This window comes from Pseudochaenichthys georgianus, chromosome 24 (assembly GCF_902827115.2).
Source record: "Pseudochaenichthys georgianus chromosome 24, fPseGeo1.2, whole genome shotgun sequence".
NCBI classification, from domain to species: domain Eukaryota; kingdom Metazoa; phylum Chordata; class Actinopteri; order Perciformes; family Channichthyidae; genus Pseudochaenichthys; species Pseudochaenichthys georgianus.
The window spans coordinates 24345007-24369703 of record NC_047526.1 but is presented as its reverse complement, the minus strand read 5'-3'; the positions used below and the strand labels follow the sequence as shown (position 1 = coordinate 24369703).

The 24697-nt window shown below is 42.1% G+C and overlaps 1 protein-coding gene and 1 long non-coding RNA gene across 2 annotated transcripts in view; one reads left to right on the top strand and one right to left on the bottom strand.

Annotated features, from left to right (window-relative positions):
- Positions 1-24697, bottom strand: part of sesn1 (sestrin 1) — a 49975-nt gene that overhangs the window by 8970 nt on the left and 16308 nt on the right. The gene's annotated exons all lie outside the window — the stretch shown is intronic.
- LOC117439840 (uncharacterized) lies at positions 5282-18948 on the top strand. Its single transcript, XR_004551196.2, has 3 exons — positions 5282-6416; positions 6517-6582; positions 14491-18948. It is a non-coding gene; the product is annotated as an uncharacterized lncRNA (long non-coding RNA).

The window sequence follows — 24697 nt, the reverse complement described above, 5'->3', positions numbered from 1 at the left end:
ACATAGTTTCTGTCAACAAAGCGTGAAAAATATAGCGCATCAAAGAGTGAAACCATGTTAAGTGACGTGTAGTAGCAAGTTCAATAAGTGACGCTGCCTATGAGGAATTGAAGGTACAGGGAAATGCACAAACAGATATGCAACAGCTTTCATGTCGCTCCAACATTTTACAGCCAAGTTATGAGGATTACGGTAGAAAAAGGATAAAATGAAAATGAAAAAAAATGTGTAGTTTTAAAGCAAGGAAGCGGTTTCATTAAGGTCCAACTGTCTACTAACAAGAATCAGTTCACTAAACTTTTTATAAGTACAGTAAGAAAGTATGGCAGCTACTTTCTCAAATGCTCACAAAAGTGGTTGATTTTCCTTAATGAGTGTGGAGCTGAATTAACAACAGGCTTAAACCAATAAAGAGGATGATTAAAGTTAATACGATTAAAAAACAGGGAGAGGAAGCCGTGCCAGACTTAAACTCTGCACATATGGGTCTCAGGGCCGCGGGTGCTGTGTTTTCTCATGCAGTAAGTCGCGAAGGGAACCGCAAAAACTGTGGGGATGTTCAACAAGTGGCAGGAGTCCACCAGAGCAGTTAAACTCCAACCTATCAGTGCACAGAGGAGAGGAAGCAGAAAACCCTCGAACACTGACATAAGCCTAGCAACAGGCTTCCACCAATCAGGGGGTAGAACAACAGTTACAGGAACCAATCTTCTCTGCCCTCTCTTTCTGCCTCTCTTGCTTTTCTGAAAAAAAGTAAAGGAAAACAGAAAAAAGTTTGCCCGAGGTATGAAATTTCCTGAACAACCAATCTGGTTTGTTTCATAAAAAGATAACTTATGTATTTGTTTAGTTATAACAAGTAGGAACAAGTAGGAAATTGAAAGTCTCCTAACTGCACAGCAAACAAAAAACCACATGTATAATTTTTGCCCAGAGGCTCAAAACAGCAACAACTCTTTTTTCTCCATGTAAACAAATTAACTCACACCAGCTGTGAGTGTTTTTGAAAGCAAATCAATACTTTTAAAAATACTACAGATCTATAGATAGTTTTAAACTTGTGAACAAAGAGTGAAAACCGCAGACTAAGAGGGTATCCCCCACCCCACTCTTCAAACACAGCTCGAGCTTGTTCACCTATCACAGAGCATTAACTAAGCAAACTGGAGGGTTAACCCTTACCTGACCAGCAGCCCACAACCGACTGCAGACTTTTCTCTTGTCTCATCGAGCAGTAACAAACCTCTGAAACGGCTGCTAAGTCTTTAAACCTGTTGATTATAAGCTTCAGAGTGAGAAATTAGGGTTTCATGTAGTATCATTTTAACCCTTTTCATTTTGTGTCAAGATATACAAGTCAAAGTTGAATCAATGTGGGAACTTCATGGCCGAGAGTTGCCTTTCGGCCTTCTTTGAGCCACTTTGGTCCTTTTTTCCCAGTCGCCTCTTCTCTGATCTGTGTGTTTTCTGGCAGGCTATCAGAGTGGAGCAGTCTCGCCAAGCGCCGTCTTTCCTGAGAGGAGAGGGCCCCCAACCCCCCCCAGACCAATGGGTCCTGGACCAGCGCAGACCAACACTGAGAGGAAGCAGCGTTCCTTGGATTTCTATGAAATGCAGAGGAACTGCGGAGACCTCAGGGAAAGAGAAAAGAAAAACCTACACATTGAGATATATCTGGGACAAAAGATAACCTCTCTTTTATAACTATACAGTGCCAGGAGTAAACAAGCACAATTCCCTAAATAATATGAATGTACAGTGGGTTACAGTACAGGAGAAAAGGCGTTGGCCTGCAACCCCTGTGTGCATGTGAGGAAGAGTGAGTTCCCGGGGATGTTATTCTAACAGGGAGGGGGCAGCTGTCACAATACAACATGCAAGGAAAAGGTTCCTATGGAAAAACAGAAAATACCAAACCCTTCCTCTGCTATCTTTAGCATGATATGACACAGCCACCACAGAATCAATGAAAAACTCTCAAAAGACAAAACTCAGAGTGTTGCAAAGTGTCAGAGCAAATGTTTCAGATGGTGACATCTATAGGGAACGTTTATCTCTGTTATCTAGAAACATGGCACTAACAAAGCTGACCCTACACCAGCCCCAGAGAAAACAGCCCCTCTGCTCTGACGCTGCTGCGAGCCTCCTGGCATGCACAGCTGTTTTTTTCTCTCTCTGACAAGAGTTTGGCTGTGCTGACTGAGCAAAAAATTACTCATCTCACTGGGAAGCCGGCCAAAAAGTTGTTTATCATCACCCTGTAGTTCTTAATGGGCACTGTAAACCCAGAACAAAAGAACCGAGCCTTCACCTGGCTCTGCGGATGTACAGAACGGAGGTGATTAATTCCCAAAGACCCCGATAAACAACAAGTTTGCGACAGCAACTTTACAGCAGACGGCGCTCCAGCTAGCAATCAAAGTGGCTGGTTTGGCTGATGGGCTATAAAAAGCAATAAAAACTTTATGAACCATTGAACCTAGAAGTGAGATCCAGGGGAGTCAATGAACTATTTTTATATAACAGAAGAAAAGAGGAGCAGAGACCCAGTGTGAACAGCCTAGAGAGGAGACAAAAACACTGATAAAGTCTGCTGGATTACATCATTGAGGCTGCAGCAAAGATTAGAAACTTGCACTCGTGTTCTTTTTTTAAACGCCATTTTCACTTCTCTTTTTCCACCATCTATCTCATCAATCTGTAACCTTCACCAGGATGCATTTTGATTGCAGTTTAGAGTGGATGTGATACTGCTGTACTTTAGGGGGGAGGAAGTGATATGGCCTAATCGCTGCCCTCAGAAACAATTTGGCCGTGTCCTATTACTTCGTTAATAGGCAATGAGCCCTGGTACTGAATGGCAGAACAAAATATCTGGCAGCACCCCATTTGAGTGGGACGTCACACCCACTGCCCCATTAATGTTTAATTGTTTACGAAATGTCTGTTTGATTAGGTGGAAACTCGATCACCTTGGTCGCTGTCCTCTTCGCCCGTCGTCAATGAACATATACAATTATTTCAGAGATGATATTAAGGCGGTGATGTTTCGTATGACTTTGAGAGACGCAAGGCAAAGAGTGAAGGTGGAAATCATCATTTAAATTAACATGACCAGAATATGTTTTTCACTTTCCTTGTAAATAGTTAAATATCAAGTATTTTGTTCCAAATAGTAACTTAAAAGACCAGCAATGTTATTGTAACGCAGGGTAGAGCCAATACACACCAGTATTATTAAGCAGCACAGAGGTTGTGAAGTTACAAGAGAAAATGCTTTTAGGGTGAGGACTAATCAGTGTGTTTGGCAAACTAATGCGATCTTGATAATGCGTTTGGCTGAAGTTGCTCGAGTGTAAACTTCCCCAAATCCAATTAGGAGCAGGAGATGCTTCCCTACACTCCGTTAAAGCATCGAGGACCAGTGTCCAGTTAACAAAAACAAGACAGTAGATGTTCTATCAACCTGTAACCTTATAAACCAATATAGTATGAAATGCTCCTTTGCTTTGGAGATAATGCTATAAGCTAGAGAGCCACATGCTAACACTAGAGCAGATAAACAGTGTAATCCATTGCTTACACTTGTGGTTTTTGGTTTTATAAAGGCTAATAAACTATAAATACAGAGTTGTGAGGCACATGGGCTAACTGTATCATTTCATTTCTCTTCTGGGTAAACACCACTTGGCCAGAGAAAGGTCAACAGAAGAATAACAGTAGAGTATACTGTATGTAGGCCTACCTTCTAATAAACTGTTCACAGATTAAAGACGTGGACTCTGGCATCACAAGGTACACTTCTAACAGAGGACCAGGAAATACACACGGCAGACTCCTTGTGTGCAAACAGAAAAGGGACAAGTAGCAACATACTCAAACAACATACAGACACTTGAAGTTCCTCAAATATAAGCACATGACAAAAAAAACTTTTACTGTCCAAAACAACACTGAGAAAATGCACAAAGCACATTATGTTCTTGTCCTAAAATATCTTTATACATCCTACTAGTTACACAACAAGTGAATAATGACTCAAACATTTAAACACTGTAAAATAATAAAACAATCACGATGGTTGAATCCAAGTTTCAGGGGAAATTAATGCGCTACAAGCATGATATACAGTTTAGAATATCTGTGCATTTGTGTTGCGTTTTAAAAAAAATCTATCATAACCCTTTTTTAACTATCCTTTTAAAAATATAGTGGGCTTGTGTGTACGCTTGTTCTTCACTTTTACAAACTCTCCATGGACCTCGTAACCCTGACAGGTAGAGGTAGGTGTGTGTGTGTGTGTGTGTGTGTGTGTGTGTGTGTGTGTGTGTGTGTGTGTGTGTGTGTGTGTGTGTGTGTGTGTGTGTGTGTGTGTGTGTGTGTGTGTGTGTGTGTGTGTGTGTGTGTGTGTGTGTGTGTGTGTGTGTGTGTGTGTGTGTGTGTGTGTGTGTGGTCCTCTGGCTCATGCCACAGGTAGTGTTGGACATATTTGCTCTGTAGTTAATCAATTACAGGCCTGTTGGATCAAGAAAAGACCAGACCAATGGCTGAAACTCTTTTGTGTATCGTTCCCCTTGGGGACTCAAGTCCGATTCTAATATCTCTCTAACTTTGAAGTGTCAGATATAATCAGGAGGTCAGATGGGTTCGCTCCAGTGTAGCATTCACTGAATATACTGTGATGACCTTATCTTAGTCATTTCGTAATCCATGCAACAAGCGCATTTCTGGGTTGAAATTATAAAGTTGTTACTTTTATGATTGGCTTGATTTGAAATCTTCATACATTACAACCAGGAAGTTTATATGCTGGGAGCTGATTCATAAAGGTGGACACCATAGTGTTAACTGGTAGTCTTCCTATTGGTGTCATGTTTGATAAACAGGATTAATCTATTAAGGAGTTGATAAGCAGTAATAGGACATGGTTTAGCCAACTCAGCAACCTTTGCATAGTTGCGTGACAAACTCAGTAAAGACGGAAACTAATTCAATACTTTGAAAAGAGGAAGAAAAAGGACAAGATCATCATGATGAAGCAGAGGAAAACTCTGCTTCATCATGATGATCTTGTCCTTTGTCCCCAAAAGCGAAAAAAAGTACATTTATTCAATAGGATTTATATAAACTAAAAGCCTTTTTAACTACTGAGAGATGGAATTTGTCTTAAAATAATGTTGTGCTTTTATGTGCATCAAGTGTATCAAACAAAGGACAAGTTATCTTAATTACAATGGATAGATATTTACTAGCAAAGAAAACATTGGCATCGGTCATATTTGACACTTTAATAACAACTTTTACTATCTACTAAAGATTAGTAAATGCATGAATCTTACAGCTGACGTCCCTCATCAGCGATTATGTCACACATAATGGACGTGGGGGGTTAAAGAGAGCATTCACAATGAATGAAAAGATGGAGGGTGGAAAGAGTGATGGGAGAAGAGTGATAAAAGGTAAAGAGGATTATTTGACCAGTGTGTGGGGAGAAAGCGCCTCGTACCTTATCATGGATAAGCAAACAGCCCACACCGTCTGGAGTGACATCATTGTCTCTGAGAATCAATAACCAGCCACTTCCTGTGAAGCGGGAAAATCGATGACTCTGTACACTAGATTACCTATCTGTGCCCACTCACCTGAGGAGGCACACACACACTACACACAACTAATGCACACACTGTAATGCAGAGCACATACATGGGGAGCATTAACAGAAACAAACCCTCTGTCACCGTTTTCACCGAGGGGAACAGTATTTGTGCGGCTTCAGTGCAGAGCCAGCCCATTAAGGGATTAGAGGCGACCACAGCGTGGTGTGTTCAAGTCTAAAAGGGATTTCTGCCAGGTTTCCCACACACCGTCAAATCAAAGGAGCATGCATGGCTCAACCACAATCTGCAAATCTCCAAGATCCCCCTGCTTTCCTCAGGAACATTTATCAATCTTTATTCTCAATCTACTGCATATTATTAAGCAATAAAGTATTTTTAAATGTCATTAAACAGCATTTTGAACCACACACAGGCATTTGGCATGACCCAAAGAGCTCCTTGTAATTTCTGTCACCCATAAACTAGAGTCTATGTGTTATGAGCTTTAAGCACCATTGACAAATCTGTAGCTGGATGTGATCACAAGATTCTTCTAGCTAAGCAGGGGGGGGGGGGGTGCATGGCTCCAGGCTTGTTTTCCTGGCTAAATGTCTGGGAGGAGAAGTTCAGCGTCATGAGGCTCTCAGATTGCAGCTGTTCTCCTGCCAAGGCGAGCAGGGGAAGAGCAGCTAACCGTCAGGACTGGATGAGGGATAATGAGTAACTGAGATCAGTACAGTCAAACATCACCTGAGTGTGAGAGAGACAGTGTGCAACAGGAAGGAGAAGAAACAACAGAGAAATGAGAAACAACAGAGGGTGAGAAAATCAAACACTCTCAAATCACACTAACTAAATAAAGCCGGAGAGAAATGTGTGATCAGAAGAGTTAAAAACTGACTCTTGTTCTCGATTTCAGACGCAGAAAAGAGAAGAAAAGCAGTGTGTGAAACTCAGGTGTCGAAGATAAAGATGCATTTGCTGAGTAGGTGTATTTCTTTTCTCTACACCGACTGGATTGGGTTTCGGTATCACATAAAGTGCTGTTTATTTCTTTTGTTGGGTTAGCCACAGCACATATTTTTTAGCGTTACTTTGTTTCAAAACATGAACAGTGAGATAACAAGGCAACCTCCTCTGGTCTTCACTGTGCCCTCACCTGCTGCTCCGAATGTCCTGCAGAGACCCCAAATGCCCCAGGGGGGGGATACAAAGTGAAGTTTAGCTCCAAGATCACATGAATAATATAAAAATGGTAATGCTTCTGATTAAAATTGATTAAACTCCCCTTTAAAAAGACAGTTAATGCTTTCAGTACCTCTGCCGGGAACTTAATGTTTTCGTTTTGCTTTGTTTGTCAATTTGTGCGGATACATAAAGAAACTTCCGTTAACAATGTGACATAGGTCACGACCTTAGCGGAGATCTTCCCTTCTAGTTTTTCCTGTGACAGATTTTACATTTCCCCTCCTTCTGCACACTACGTTCTCCTAATGTTTTCAAGGCTAATGATGGGATCCATAACAATAGTGTGCATGGATGTGTGTGCGATCATGCACACACGTCTGGAGAGGAAATCTATTCTCTTGTGCACCCGAGCAACGTCTTGGCCGATAGCCTTATGAATCTCTGACCCTCCACTAACCTGACTGTAAGGCCGAGTCATCTAACAGCAGCACATCGCAGTCATCGCAGCACCGTCCTGCTGGGTGAGGGTGCGTTCTCTGCGGAACCCCCACAGGAAAGCTTCACACAATACTTGGCTCTCCTTGAGGTCGACACACACATTAACTGCAGAGAGGCGTACACACAAAGACCGATTAGGACAAACTTCAACACTCACACATAAAAGGCAAGTAGACAATCCCTCGCACATATGTTAAATGTATTAGCCTGCACACACACAGTGTCTCAAGGAGACAATGGACAGTGGAACTGTGCCATAAGGGAGGGCTGTTGTCCAGTCACTGGGCAACTGGGGCAGCAGATGGTCATCTTCCCTTCCACTAACACCAGTCATGAGGGAGGGGTGAGGGGGGAGACTCAGCAGAGTGTTCGCTGCCTCCCAGCGGACACCTTTCCCCGAGTACATGGGAATGACTCGGCCACATAAAGCAAATGAGCTAGACAGAGATTATCTGCAAGTCTGCACAGACTTAAATGCAGAAATGGAAAGTTTACAAGACCCAGATGTGCTCAGTGCAAGACGCAGAGGGTATTGCTGTTAGTCGAAATGCCACAAGACGAAAAATCAACCGAACAAACTGAGATTGAGCTTTAGTGCAGAAAAGGCAAAAGTAGAGGAAAGGTCAATACTGACAAGAAGAAGAAAAGGAAAAAAGCAGAAAGGAGGGTTTCACATCCTGTTGGCCAGTTGCTGCCTCTCAGCATGAACGTTTTGATTGGAGAGAATGCAGAAGTGTGTGTATGCAGAAGTCTGTGTGGGTGTGCAAAAGAGGACAGAGCGAAAAAGAGAGAGAGAGAGAGAGAGAGAGAGAGAGCCTACTGTGTGCAAAAAACTGTTTGTATTCTTTGCTCGTCCCAGCCCATGTTAACGGAGGGGGGAAAAACAGCCCAGCATTTTCTCCCTCTTCTATTTTCTGTAGCGTGTCAGGAGGCATGTTTTGGGGCAGCTAAACCCATAACAAGACTCAACTTACATAAATAAAGGACTTATTGGCTGCGGCCGGCCGCCAGATGCAGGAGAAACATGTGAGCTATTTGTGCAAAAAAGATGTAAAGTGTTGAAAACAACTCCGTATGAATGGAGCCTCTGTGCGCGCGGCAGACAGCGCCTCCTTCAAGAATACATGTTTGTTAGAGAGTTACATCACAGGCAGGAGAGAGGGAAAAGAGAAAGAGGTTAAAATAAAAGCAAGAAGCAAAAGTGACAGGGAAAGAAAAAAAGAAAAAAAAAGAAGGTGATTTTTGATGGTGTGAGAGGTCAATAGACTAAGAGACTGTATTATTAAAAGTTAGATATGTAACCTCATTTCCTGTTTACCTGACACAGTAGTTCACCGAGTCCTGCCTCCGGGGTTTTCTGTCAAGCTGTTGACTTCTGTCCTGTCAATGAATACTCGTCTTTCCACTCTCTTCCACCCACCTTTCCCTGTTCCTTGACTCTTTTGTTAATTGTTTTCCTCGTTGCCTTTCATCATCGCCTTAAAGTAGTGTCCCCTGAACCTTGTTTTTTGTCAATGGGACGGTTCAGAACAATGTGGTCGAAGCAGGAGTCACGCCTGAGGGCGGCTTGACGCATCACTCGTCTCAGAGAGAAGATTGTCAGTGTAGTGGCCAAAATCCCAAAAAGTTTGTCTTGTAACTCGATACCTCAAAAGTTATTGTTCTTGGCCACATGTAGAGCTTCGGCCTGGGAAGCAGTACAAAATCCACTGGACGTTTCGGTTGCTTTTTAACGTTTATTTCCATCAAACATAAAACAAAATAGGAAACAATATGCAACATAAACAGTAGATCCTAGGGATGTAACGATATATCGAATATCGCGGTAAATAAATGTCTCAATTTTTTTTTTGAGAGAGTGTTTTCCACAGCAGGGGATATTGTAAACGCCCAAACATCCCAGCTTCTACCTGGAAATGTGGACATGCTCATGAGTGAGTGAGTGAGTGAGTGAGTTGAAAAACTAAAGTGAAACTTGATTTATTCTATTGCAGGGTCTGATTATTATATTGTTGACACTTTAAATACTACTATCCTATTAAAATGCTGTATAAATCAGATGTATTATTTAATAAAGGGAAAAAAAAAACATTCACATTTTTTTCCTTTATTTTTCAATATCGCGATAAATATCGTACCGTGGACTTTTTAATCGCGATATTATCGTACCGTGAGTTTTTGGTATCGTTACATCCCTACTAGATCCTAATAATCGGTCTTCTACTAAGCATAAGGTTGCGTCTGCGTGTCAACTACGGTATTGCTGCTGCCTGCTGCTCTCCCGCCACACACCGCACCTCCAACTTAAAGCTTTAGCCCCGCCCCCTTCACCTGAGCAAAGCACACCTCTCACTGAAAGTTAATAAAGGTTCCAAATAAATCAAAACAAAATAAACTTAAATGCGGCTCCTACAGTCGGTGTGTTTGTGTGAGAATGTATGTAGCAGATAACTAAATTGTCAAAAAGGTGAGGAATTACCGCAATATGTTCCTGTGATGACAAGTCTTGTTATGCAAAAACTTTTCTGTGGCCTGTGAGTCTCCTACACAACACAAAAACAATCAACAAAACTCTCTTTTATTGCTCCGAGGTTTCTGGGTTTGATCCAACAATTTTTTTCTCTCCCTCATTTCAGTCTTTCTAAGAACGCACTGGTGCATTCCTGAAAAGCCGGAGGACAAACTGCATCTCAGTATCCAACTATTGCAACAGAGTTATTAAAAAACAACATCGAGTGCCAAGTTTAGGACCGCCATCTGTCAGAAATTATTTATTTTTATGGATTTAACTGCAACACTATAGGGAGGGAGTCACGGAATATACTGTATGTCAGATCCTACATTTCTTATGTTCCCTCTTCAATCCCTTCAGTACCCCCCCCCCCCCCCCCCATACCCCATAGCTATTCCCTTCGCACAAACACAGCTCAGAATAACATTTCAGACAGAGCGAGGCAACACAGGGCCGAGGGTAAAAGAGAGGGAGAAGAAGGGGGGGGGGTAACCTATATAGTAAGCCATGTTTCTTTCCCGTTGGGCTCCCAGCAGACTCCACTTCAGTTTGATAAATAGCAGGCCCCCTCAAAGCAACAGATGCTACAGCTCAAACCCCAACAAATTTGTCAGCTCTGTGAAAAAAACAGAACAGAAAGCTGGGAGCCAAGGTCCTTTACGGCTGCTCCACATACTGACAGCCTGCCTGAAGAGGACTACTGAGTATGAGCAGTGCACATGGAAAACAGGGCCCCCTCTTAGAGCACCCTGCAGACCCCACTACAAAGACAACCTAGTTACAGTAAGATCATCAGACTTCCTTTCCCAGCTCAATGAGGTTGCTGCACTTTCTGGTCAATTTCAAGACTTTTTGCATCATTTTTCTTCCTCGTATCTGTTGTTTTGACACCACAACTATTGCTACTTGCTTTTATCGGCTCGTCCTAGTTACAAACATTCCCCCTGTGACGTCCAGGCATCTCATCACACTGACACTCCTACAGCTGAAATGATCAGAGCAGTGAAATGAATTTTGAAAGAACGAGGCAAATGTGTTTTCCACGCCGTTTTTCCGTGAATTCTAAAAAACACTGGCTTCTTGAAAAAGTGTTTCTCTCTGCGGACAGATTGTGTTTTCTCTTCAGAGCCAGACAGAGGCCTTTCTTTAGGGGACAGTTTGGTGTTTTGTGGGCCTTGTACGAGAACATTTGCTCTGAAGTAGGGTTGTGCAAGTTATTTAGTTTGAGAGGAAACAAATGATACAAGCTGTGGGTGAGATATTTAGGGACAAAGTTTGGCTTTCCGAGGTGCGAATGAGGTGTTTGATTAGGAGCGTTGATGCAACCGACCCTTTCTTCTGTGGGGTATTGTGGGAAGGTGTAGGGACCTATTCGCTCATTGGTCCAAAAGCCAGACTCTCTTAGGGCCTAGACTGACACTGTAGCGGAAACAAAATGTAATGTTATGCATCTTACAGTACAGCACATGACAGTCGAGTGCTTTCACAGGAGCTGCTTTTAGAAATGCTCTTGAACTCTTCCCGTTTTGTTTCCAGTCTGTCTGATTTTTTACGCACTGAATTTTCCATTTTTCAGACAAACAATGAACTTTAACAGTGAACCTTAAAAGGAACTTCTGCTGTGGCATGTAGGGCATCAGTAGTGCCAGCTGTGTGTGTGTGTGTGTGTGTGTGTGTGTGTGTGTGTGTGTGTGTGTGTGTGTGTGTGTGTGTGTGTGTGTGTGTGTGTGTGTGTGTGTGTGTGTGTGTGTGTGTGTGTGTGTGTGTGTGTGTGTGTGTGTGTGTGTGTGTGTGTGTGTGTGTGTGTGTGTGTGTGTGTGTGTGTGTGTGCGTGCGTGCGTGCGTGTTTTACAGTGCATATTTACCAAAGTACTTCACAAGAGCTCAGGAGTGGATTCTACCACAGGGCGAGATAGGGGACAGGTCCTCGTATCAGACGTCACCACGGTTTCTATGGCAGCCACATGCACACAGACACAGTCTCAGACAGGCCAGAGACGCTTCCAGAGGGCCAAGATACAGTGACACTGACCAGGCCTTTCAATGAGAGCCTAATCCTGACGGTCCATATACTTCACTGTCATCAGCTCCCTTCAATAAACACATCCACCCTTTGATACTGGTACACTGACGCTACATCCAATAATACGTTTTCATTAAAAAAAAGAACACCATTCATGCCTATTCCACACTACTCCAGCGTGATCAAATGATGCTGACCCAGGTGTAGTTTTACACTACTGGGTTGCGTTTATATCTGGATGGGCGGACACGAACTCTTTAAGAAAACTTGAATTTAGACCAACATTTCTGTGACCTTTGAGGGACCAGAAAGTCTGTCCAGAATTAGCTTTTATCTTTTGCAGGAGCAGCAGTTTTTAAAATGTATCCTGATTTCGTTATCATGGTTTCATTTCTCCTTATCACATCGTTTTGGTTACAAACATTCTCCCCCGTGACGTCAATGCATCTGCCTCCGCTCCTACGATTATACAGCATTGAAACATATTTTAAATCATTTCATTTAATCGATTTAATCAAATTGTTTGCTTGTGTTTACCCAAATACTTCAAGGTGAGACTATAAAATGGCCCATGTCAAGGAAAAGCATGCATTTGTTATTTTCTACGCTTAATGATTAGTCAATTATTGACCATATATCTATGTGAACAATGACATTCTTCAAGTGTATTTGCTATGGAAGTCACAGACGCATCGAGTTATTGGCTCGTATCAGGCACTCTCTTTATCCAGATCACAACACAGCAATATCAGCATTAACTGGTGAAATACCGGCACAAACAAGCAGCCAATAAGGTCTGCAAGGGTCAAAACAACAAGCACCCAGACAAGAAGCAGAAACATCTCTGTGTTGCAAGGACATTGCCGTTTCATCAATGACGGAGAAGTGCTAACCCCAAAAACAAGAGCAAAGATTTCCCTTTTGTTTGCATTCTTGAGCTGCCACGTCTGTAAGTGTCTGAGCCAGTAGTGTGACAACGGAAACCTCTCAGCAGGTACCGGTGACGCAAAATAACCAAATAAAAAAGATAAACAGTTAAAAGTAACAGGCTGGATTGTGACAAGATTTTCACAAGCGGTGACATCACTGTGGGAAAGTTTCTTCATGTGTTTTCTTATCGGGCCTCTGACCTCAGAGGTGTTTCGGGATTTGTTTGTGCGCACAGAGTGGAGGTCACACCAAAATACAGCGGAGAAGCCTTGTGTCCCATATTTTGGCGCAACAGCTGCATGTGCTTCATGTACCGAGACACAAGCCAACATACACAGTCATACACAGTGGATTTCATAAAGCTGGAGGACATAAAGGAAGCCTGACTAAGATTGTGGCAGCGCAGGAAGGAAGCTGAACACACCCCTGGATCTGAACAGGAAGCAGCCAGGAAAAGAGGACTCTGACAGGACACACACGAAATCAGAGTTGCAGCTCATTGGTTATGAGCTAGAACAATGACATCGATTTAACAAGAGCGTTAATAGAAAGGCAGCACGTGAACTTACAGCTGTGTCCTTCAATAACTTTCCCAATGAATCACTCCTGTTCGCATGCCAGTTAATATTTAGTTAGTTGATTTATTAATTGAGATGACAAGAGAGCATGTTAGCGAGACCTTTCTATCATTCATCAACAACATGCTTCAACAAAGTTCCAAGTGGCCCCTAGAAATGATGTTTTATTAGTGTGTTATTCAGTTAACAGTCTTTAGTTTGACCTACAGACAAAAGACCCTGAGAAGTCAACAAAGGCAACTACCTGAAAGATGCCAACACCCAGAGACAATCATTCAGACAGCTCCACAGTCTGACAGGAGAGTATGAGCTTAGGTTTTGTGACTGAAGCTTTATATTCCGCTTTAATTAAAGGATTTAATGTTTCACTTTACCAGAGATAAAGGCTTTAAGGATCACCTTCATCTTATCCCTAAACTAACAGTACCTCCAGGAAACTGTCAAAGTATCCTTCAAAAGTTTTTCTTACTAAACAGGGTGAGTCATCTTATATTTGGGCCGATATGTTTCAACATTAGAAAAAGGCAAAACATGCCAAAAAACACTAATGCTGAACTATGTTAAGTTTGTTTATAATTGTATCAATTAATGTTGAAGAAGCAGATCAAACGTGTATTTATGTCTGTGAGCATAGGAACTTATATTTTACTTTTTACCATAGTAAACAATCTTTTGACAGTTAAATATATTAGTTTAGTTTTACAAAAGTTTATTTTCTGTGATGAAAAATGCTGTTGTTTTAAAAAATACCTGTGTACATATGGACTAGGTCTTGAGTCAGTTTGACTAACATAATCACTACAACTGTCAACGTTTAAGGACAAATACTTTGGATGATGCATAACCACTATACTGTAGATAGCAAGTCGAGAATCGATGAATGGCTGACGAGAGTGTGTCATTTGTATTCACATGTGTACGTGTGATGTGTGCGTTTCAGAAAAACTCAAAGCCTGCGGACATAAACACACTGAACTGCATAGAGATCCTCAACAATGACATGCCGGCGTACAATACATGACAAACACACACACACAAAGTTAAATAAGCAGAGTCAGAGAGGGGTTGCCTGGGGTCTAGGCAGGGTGCTGTTTCTCACAGGCATGTTAATAGCCATGTCACCATCGCTGCTCTCAATATTTCTCCTCTGTCCTCCCACTGTAGGGTCAACAGAACATCGTGTCCCCTCAGGACAAAGCCGGGTCTGTGTGTTCTTGTGTAAGTACATCTAACTGTCACTCGGAGCCCCCGCTGTGCTGCACAGACGGTAATGATGTGCTAGTTTCATCCAACACAAACAAACAACTAACACCAACATGCAGCTCATGCTTCTAGATAGCAGCAGGAGCGTTTTGCACATTCATGTCAGGTTTCCTGGAGTTGCTGACTGAAGAGACGGAGGTATCTGTGAATTATCCTGTACTTGTGCAGTTATGCAACAGCTCTGAAACTTCGGGACATAAGACTTGAGGAACTGACTTCTCAGAAAATATGCTTTTGGTCATTCAGCTCTTTCACCATGAATGAAAATGATATTACTCAGACGGAAGAGATTAATATGTTCGTTGCTTTGGACATTACACTTAATTCTTAACCTTTTTGAAATAATAACAAATAAACATCCATAAACTAGCTTTGCACTTCTGTCATGTATCTATAGTATCCAATTGAATAAAAATGACAACATTAAGGATGTAAGTGATTGTCAGAGGATCAATAAGCAATTGAAAACCCCTTTTCAGCATTTGCTTGCTCTTTGACCAACCACTTTTCCAAAACTACCATCCAAGTTCACACCTACTTTATTTCACGATCGCCCAGCTGAGTGACAATAAGCACCTTTGTTACCTTTTATGGCTAGCGAAGGAGCTGTGATCATTAATTGTAACTATTATTGAGTCTCATTTGTCTCTGATCGCGATATCTGCTTCTTGCTTTTGAGAGTGGCTGTTAAGAAACACCTTACTTTTGCCCAAAGTCATTGTCGGAAAGCACTTATCTATTAGCAAACACACACTACTTCAATTACTTCATAGAGCCATTTAACATCTTGTGTCTAACTATTACAAGAGAAAAACAAAACGTTAAAAAACTTGAGAAAATTATTATAAAAGCATTTGTTGTTAGAAAAGTGTGAATGTTTACTCCATGATAACATAATCAAATTGTGTCTGAAGGAGCCTCCCACCTTCGAATTTCTTCATTTCAAATATTTGTGTTGAGAAGAAGTATACAAGTGTAAGCAATAGTACAGACTTCTTTGGGGTGGGAATCATGCTTCCCTTTTTTCAACATAGAAGACAAACATAACAACCAACAACAAATAATAAAGAAAAAACATAGCATGACAGGAATGACATACCTAATCATAGTGGGAAAGAACATACAAAATAGTATATATATATAATATATATATAAACTTAAAGGGTGCAGATGAGCCCAGATTCCACCTTCTAATTTCTGAGATATATTTAAATCAGTTCTCAGAAAACTAACGCAAGCAGCCGCTGCCAAAAAGTGAAGGTCGCTAAAGTGCACGTGTGTGTGTTTGTGAGAGAGAAAGTGTGTATCAGTGTGGCCAACGTATTCCTGATCTCTGCATCGTAGTGGCCTTGTCTAAAGCAGCTGCGGGGCTATCTGCCAAAAGAACCACTCCCACTCCATCCAGCCTTTTCATTGTCTATTCAGCATCTCCAAATGTGCCCATGTTTTTCCCCTCCTCAATTCCCAGTATTATCTCACCTCACTCATCTCCCCAACTCCATGTGTGCCCATTTGTTTCTTTCCCTCAGACTATCTCTTCCCCTCTCCCTCTCCCTCTTCTCTTCTCTTCCTTACGGACACTACAAAGAGCGGAGCCACTGACAGTGATAAGGAAAAAACCTCCAACAAAGCAGACCCATCTGTTAATAAGAAGTCGAGAAGGCACACGGTTCCCACTGCTTTTCCTGGCTGGCTCCGCTCTTTGTTTGGGTTTCTGGTCCTTCCCTTTTCCTTTCTCTGTGATTTGTTGGCTGTTCCCACTGCTATATCAGTGTCCACACTGTTATCATGACTCTTCACTGTACATGCGTGTCATTTCCTGCCGCAAATGTGTCAAGGGGAAATGCAAAAAAACATAAACTATAGGAGGTATCTGTTTGGGTCGGTGCAGAATGTCCCACAGGAGCGTCAGAGTACGGAAATAAACCCCCTCCAACAGTCACTCTTAACCCGGGGGTTACACAACACTGAGGGGCTGAGGTGGTGGTGGGGGTCACATGACTCTCAGCAGGTTGCACCTTGGGTCATTTACCCCGGGAATACAGCTTATAATATCTTCTACACATTACTCCTGTTCTGGCTGCCTTACACTGGCTCCCTGTAGAACACAGGATAGAATTTCAAATTCTTCTTCTCGCCTCCAAAGCCCTTAATGGGCAGGCGCCATCTTACCTTAAATAACTCATTATACCCTACTGTCCTACTAGGGCATTGCGTTCCAAGAATGCAGGGTTGTTGGTTGTTCCTAGAATCTCTAAAAGTACAATGGGAGCCAGAGCCTTTTCTTATCAAGCTCCACATTTGTGGAATCAGCTTCCAGTTTGTGTTCGGGCGGCAGACACCCTATCCGTTTTTAAGAGTGCGCTTAAGACCTTCCTTTTTGATAAAGCTTATAGTTAGGGCTGATTAGATTCAGTCCCTAGTTTTGCTGCTATAGGCTTAGTTTGTCGGGGGACATCTTACTTCTTCCTTCTCTCTGTCTGTACCTGTGTACTCTCATGTTCCGATTAACCCAGCTTCCCCAAATGTCTTTCTTTTTGGTGTCCATATACGCCGGGATCCGGAGTCATGGATGATCCTGCGGTCCTGAGTCCTGCATCGCGAGCCATGGATCTTGAGTCGTGGCTGTGCCTGTTGCTGTAGTCCTGGATCATAAGTCCTGGATGGATATCCTCGTGGATTCATCTTCTTATTATACACACATGCATTTCCAAACATTTGGACTACCTATGTTGCAAATGTATTATCTTTTCAATTTACACACGGCATCTATTGCACGTCTGTCCGTCCTGGGAGAGGGATCCCTCCTCTGTTGCTCTCCCTGAGGTTTCTCCCATGTTCCCTTTAAACTGTGGGTTTTTGCCGGAAGTGTTTCCTTGTACGATGTGAGGGTCTAAGGACAGAGGGTGTCGTATTGTCATACTGATATTCTGTACACACTGTGAAGACCACTGAGACAAATGTAACATTTGTGATATTGGGCTATATAAATAAACATTGATTGATTAATTCTCCCATCAGTAACACTGAGGTAGTGTTTATGTTTTCAAAAGATGTTAGTGTTGCTGTCATCTGTTAAACGTTAACAAAGTTGTGTCTCTAACATTGCTGCTACATATTAACTACAAATCTGGAATAATGACTTCCCCCTGTTCATTTAAGCATTGTCAAATGCATAACTGAAGCACAATTTCCATCCAAGCGTTTTCAACTCCAGAAGGAAACACTTGAGTCAGTCTCTGGAGAAGGTTTTTGTTTGCATTGACAGATTAAAGTCACAGCATGTATGTTTTAAATATAGACATAACAACACTTACAGCTGCTTAATAAGTAAAGCTACAGTAGGTTTACATTACATTTATCCAAAGCGACTTACATACTCAATACTGTGGGCAATCCCCACAGGAGCAAGTTGGGGTGAAGTGTCTTGCCCGGGGACACAACTACATGCTGACTGCAGTGGGGTTTGAACCGGTGACCCCCTGATCTGAACACCAACTCTCAACCCACTGCACCACACGCCTCCCTCCCAATATGCTCCCAAAGTTCCACACCAAGTGTTAGCAGTTACACTGAAACCAATCCACTGATTGTTTCAAGCCCATAGTAATTGCTTTGGGACTATATCATGGTCAGTATGCTATTACACTGCAGGCCAAGATTTTGATAAAATTCAGAGAAAACCAAAAGATATTTTTTGCAAATGCCAATCTCTCCCACAGTTTGGACAACATCCAAATGTTTTCCGGCTCTTTTAATATGTATTATTCCAAGAAAACTTAAATGATCAACTTCATTTCGAGCCACAAAGAATGCATTTTAAGTTACATGAGGGTTGCAATGATTACTTTTTCTTGATTTATAGAAATATGGTGAAAAAAGTTGAACAATTTCAATCACTAAAATCCCAAGAAAACTTATTTTTATTGTTTGTTTTTTCCAATTTGGCACTAATATCAGATAAGGAAACGCTAGGAATAGTTCCTTGTAATATGAATTGAACAATTGAGTGACAACATATATATAGAGAATGGAACCAATTACAGCCCAAGTACTTGGCATTTATACTGCAAACACTACAGGAAAGGGACTCATTGAGAGGTACGACTCATCCTCTAATATTAGCTGGGGTCCAATTAGATCTCAGTTCTGTACAGTTTGTTTAATTGTGGTTTTCAGCAGGATTCAGGAATTATTTCTGAAATAGCTGTCAAGCTCAATTGAGTATTATTTCTGAACCTACATTTGTCAGGTTTTAGGATAGAAGTATTCAGCCCTGTCAACAAGGCAGACAACAAAGTATGAGGCTGAAGATATTTAGAGGTGAGCAACATCTGTCCCCTGACACTCAGTGGGGGGGGGGGGGGGTGGAGCAAGTCAGGTTTGGCTGTAAATGAACACCCAGCAACAAGTGTGTATTTATGTGTTCATTCATGTCTTTGCACGTGGGTGTCCATCCATACTCATGCATGTGTGTGAATGTGTATGTAGCCATATCAGTCACTCGGGGTGAGAGAGGAAGAACTTCATGGCTTTTACCCATCTCCCATGCTCCCCGTTTCCTGCTCCACCCCCCCGGTGGGCCTGAGGATTAGGATATCTCGCCCTGTCCCTCACACTCTGCCACCTCAGCGTTTGGGCTGTTTGGATAGGAAAGCCCTCAGCCAGCTGCCTGCAACAACAAGCCGACCTTAGTCACTGTGTGTGTGTGTGTGTGTGTGTGTGTGTGTGTGTGTGTGTGTGTGTGTGTGTGTGTGTGTGTGTGTGTGCGCGCGCGTGCGTGCGTGCGTGCGTGCGTGCGTGAAAAAGATGAAGCGAGACTGAAAGTAGTACAGTGAGAACATAACAGTGATGTGTGAAGTGACATATTAAAAACTACGAGACCTCAGAAATAAGGCAGCAATATTACAGTATGTATCTTGAGTATGATGTGGGGGACAGTACAGCAACATGTCTCCACATCTCTCAACCGACAACTAAGAGTGCAAATCACACTTTTTCTTCTAGTAAAAGCACTCTTCACTGGATCATTGTATGTCGTTTTTCTATGTCCCAAAAAGTAAAAGGAGTTTTTGGCAGATTAGATCGATAAATTATATAGATTGACATAAGCATGGCATGTTTTGCCAAGAGTTAGCATCATGTAAATATCTATGATGAAATAGCTAAATATGTCAATTAATGCTATTAATCTTGCACGAAATGCTGGCTATAAAATGTTACCGTTCATTAACATAAACCGTAACGACCAAGCTAACTAAATATTGTATTTACTGACTACTTACTAATACAATTGTCTAACTTATTACCAACTGTGTATCAGTCTTATTTTTGGATGCCACTAAAAGTACTATTTCAGCAATTGTACAAACATGAAATCACTTGCAAGAGTGTGGCCATTTAGAACAGGTAGAAAAACATATTTGATTTGGAAATGGTTCGATGATATCATTTGTTTACATCTGACTTTTGCATATATATTTGGTAGAGTGCTCCTTTAAGGTGAATAGCATTGTTCTGTAGATGCTTCTTGCCCTGGTGTAACTATATTCTGGAGGCACTGACACGACATTTGGGGCTTGTACTAATGTTTTGTGAATTAACTAACATGTAAGTGTGGGCTACAGTAGATGTCACTCACAGATGTTGAAACCTTGAAGAAACGTCTCCCTGTGTGCTCAGATGAGACGACCTCTTACCCACTCTTTGCACTTCCTGTGTAGGGTAGCACTCTGAGCCTCATTTCTTATGAAAGATGCAAAACTTTCCCTTGCAGCTTTTTCAGCATCTTCCTCATTTAATCAATGTACCTTCTTCTCCAATTATTCTCATGTAATTGTTAGTGTGTTGTGTCTTTTGTTTTCTTCCCCTGTTTTGTAAAGTAGTGAGTGTTGGATTGTACAAATCTGCCCAAATACAGCACCTCTCTTCATCAACAACCGGCCTTCATGCAGAGTAACCCCCTCTGTTATTACAAGTGGCTTTGTAAGGCGAGGCCACAGCCACATACCCCACAATGACAGATTAACTAGTTTGAACCAGTGAGGACTGTGGGCTCCAGCCAACAGACACTAACCACAGACCTCATACAGTACACACCAATCCCCACACACATGCACACAAACTTAATGTCTATCATACACATCATGCTGTGCACACTCTTTGAAAAACTATTTTTCCATCACAGAGTCAGTTGCATGTTCCGAGACGTGCATATGGGAGTGATTTGGCCAAGACATTTCACATGGGTCTGCTGCACTTCCGCTTCATGAATAGCTTACCAGTTAACTTACACATGTGTACAGCTCCGTGTCTATTTGCATACACACTTTTATGTGTGTATTACTTGGACTCATGTATGCACATCTCTGTTAAGTGATGTAACCTTTCAACTCACAGCAAACTGAACTGTATGTTCCTTCTGCCTCTGGGTCAGAGAGAAGGAATGTCCATGTATCTTCTGTCCTCACAATTAAAAATGTGCAATGTGTGTTCAGCAGATGATTTATGAATATGAAACCTCAGGTACCTGGTCGCTGTGTTCCTAGCTTTATGGTAGGGACAGATAAGCCCTTAATTTAAAGGGCGACACCCCTGCAAGAAAAGAAACAATACATCGATAAGCATTAAAGAGGATACAACAGTAAAGCTTTTAACATTCCTTGTGTTCTACATAATACTGTAGGTGCTTTTGTACATAATATAACTAACCTTATTGTAATTTGTTTTCATGTTGTACATTATGTTTTCTCTTTTGATCCACTCAGTTGGAATGAATAAACATCGGAAACATATGGAGAGTGTTGTTGACATTACTATTATCTTTTCCCAGATTGATCCAATACGAGAAGATTGATTTTTAAACATCTTTAGATGCCTCTCCATCAACTTCCTAGCTTTAGCTTTAGTTTTTAGGAATTAGAACAAAACTCAGTTCAATGTTTTTAATGCAAAAAATGTAGCAGTATAGCAAGTATTCAGATGTACGCCCAACCCGGGTATGAGCACACACAAACACTCTCACTTTGTTTGTGCTGAGTTCAGGTGAACAAGCAGAGCTCTGTTCTGGCAACCTGAACACCAACAAGAGAGCAGAAGAAAGAAATACATCAATGTGAGGAGTGAAGACAACCAAATGTGAGAGGGGTGTCGATTGATAAAGGGGAGTTGTGTTGATGCAACAATGGATATTTAAAGAGTACTGGTTCCTGACTGGACAGCCCCTCCTCCCTGCTTACAAGAGTGAATGTTCGTAAGTAACCTACACAAGTAACCTTAACCTTTCTTCAGCTAGCCCCCAGGTCAATGATGCCAAATAAAGAGCATATCTACCCACACACATATAGAAGGTAAACAACAAGCGGACACTGCCATGGTCTTGGCTTTCAAAACTAGAACAAATCCCCGGCCTTGACCCTGCTAATAAACAAACTATGCACACACACCTTCACACAGTTATTTAAAGCGGACTGTAGCAGGCACTGTTCAAACATACCTGCTTTTAATCTGTGACATCTACAGTACCTTTGACTTCCTAAAGCCCTGGGCGCAGAGCACACACACCGCCCCCCCCCCACACACACACATATATTGTAAACAACAAGCAGACGCTGCCATGGTCTGAGCTTTGAAAACTAGAACAAATCCCCTGCCTTGACCCTGCTAATAAACAAACCGTATACACACAGTTTCTTAATGCAGACTGTAGTAGGCACTGTTCAAACATCCAATCCAATCAATTTTATTTATATAAAACATACCTGCTCTGAAACTATGACATCCACACGACCTTTGACTTCCAAAAGCCCTGGGCACAACAAGTGAAAAGACAGACATTGCCATAGCCTGCAGCACATGAACGACACTATATGTGAGGAGAAACACTTGTGCATGTTCTGTTTAGAGTAAATGTGTGTGCACAAAAATGCTAATTATTCTCTGATCTTTGTCAAAATAATATAAATGATTACTATTTCTGACTAACTATGGCCTTGACACTATTTTCACAAGGTGGTATCCTGATTCTAAAAATGTTCAGTAAAATATTTGGTTTAAGTTTAAATCTTGGTTTCTTTTGTTACATAAATATTCTAACTTTTAATTTAATTAATGCATAAGGGACTCAACAGTTGTATCATTAGGTTTAGCAATTAAAAGCTGTTGGCCTCTAAAATATCACTTTTTTATACACAAAGGTCTGAGTGGACTCCTTCTGAAGGTTTTTTTAAGAAATTAAATTTGTATTAAGTTCAAATTGTTGTGCAACATTCAAGCTGATTTATATCAATAAGGTATCGGCCCTTACGTTTTATATTTTTAACTAACCTCGGTTCATAAATATCTTTGAGTCGAGGCATCTCCCTGAAATGAGTAAAGTTGTCGACAAAAGGGCCAACCATTCAACCCCAGAAAATGTACAGAACTTTTTGTACATCTAAACTGTCTGAGACACAAACATTGTAAGCTCCTCCTACATCCTTGGCATCTGCGTTCAGAATAACACAGACCACCTGGCTTGCTTTACCGTCAAAGAGTGACATGCTGTCTGCTGTCTGTGTCACACGCAGTATGTCACGTGTTGATGGATATGTATGTGCGACGGCGCTCATGTATGTCAAATATGAGATGCACGCATGCCTTCGCTGCTGTTGATGATAAACTGGCTATTTTTGCAAGTGAGGGCAGGCCTGACCGCAGGAACATGTTGATTTGATTAACAAGAGATAAAGATGTCGATTTTACTTTATCACACAACCAAGCTTGTGATCTGGACACCTTTATGGGAAGGGCTGCTGGCTCATAAATGGTGCAGACTAAATTAGCCTGGTTGTGATTTGCAGGGGCTCAGCACAAACACACACGGGGTGAAAAGCAAACAAATATCCCAATTTCCTAAAAGGTTTTGTACAAGATCCAATGGAAGTTTCCCAGAGAGGACATGTGACTCCCCCCTCCTCTCAAATGTCTTCCCTAATGCACATCGCAATCACACCCGCACCCCAATATCCCCTTCCTTCAAGCAGCCCCCCCCTTTTGCTTTCTGGCTGCAGATAAACAGATTATAGAGGTGTGTCTTCTCTCAGCCAATAGCAGCCAACTCAGGCTGCGCGTCTGGACCAATCACAGCGGCGGGTTGGAGCAGCCCTCTCCTTCTGTTAATGGCAGTTGTTGTTTTGCTGTGTTTTCTGTGCTCAGTGATGGATGGAGGGAATAAAGAGGCCAGGTCAGGCATTAATAGTCTTTGAGTGCTTTCCCACAATTAGGTGGGGGCTAATCTCAAATTCACCAGCACAGTGTTTTTATAACCCAAGAACCTACACAGCACTCGCATGCTTTATCATTATCCATCTCCCGCCCCTTCCTCTCCCCGCAAACACACAGACCAGACACACACACACACACACACACACACACACACACACACACACACACACACACACACACACACACACACACACACACACACACACACACACACACACACACACACACACACACACACACACACACACACACACACACACACACACACACACACACACACACACACACACACACACACACACACACACACACACACACACACACACACACACACACACACACACACACACACACACACACACACACACACACACACACACACACACACACACACACACACACACACACACACACACACACACACACACACACACACACACACACACACACACACACACACACACCACACACACACACACACACACACACACACACACACACACACACACACACACACACACACACACACACACACACACACACACACACACACACACACACACACACACACACACACACACACACACACACACACACACACACACACACACACACACACACACACACACACACACACCACACACACACACACACACACACACACACACACACACACACACACACACACACACACACACACACACACACACACACCACACACACACACACACACACACACACACACACACACACACACACACACACACACACACACACACACACACACACACACACACACACACACTTTCTGGTTATATCTGGTTAGAGGGTGTAGAGAGCTGGC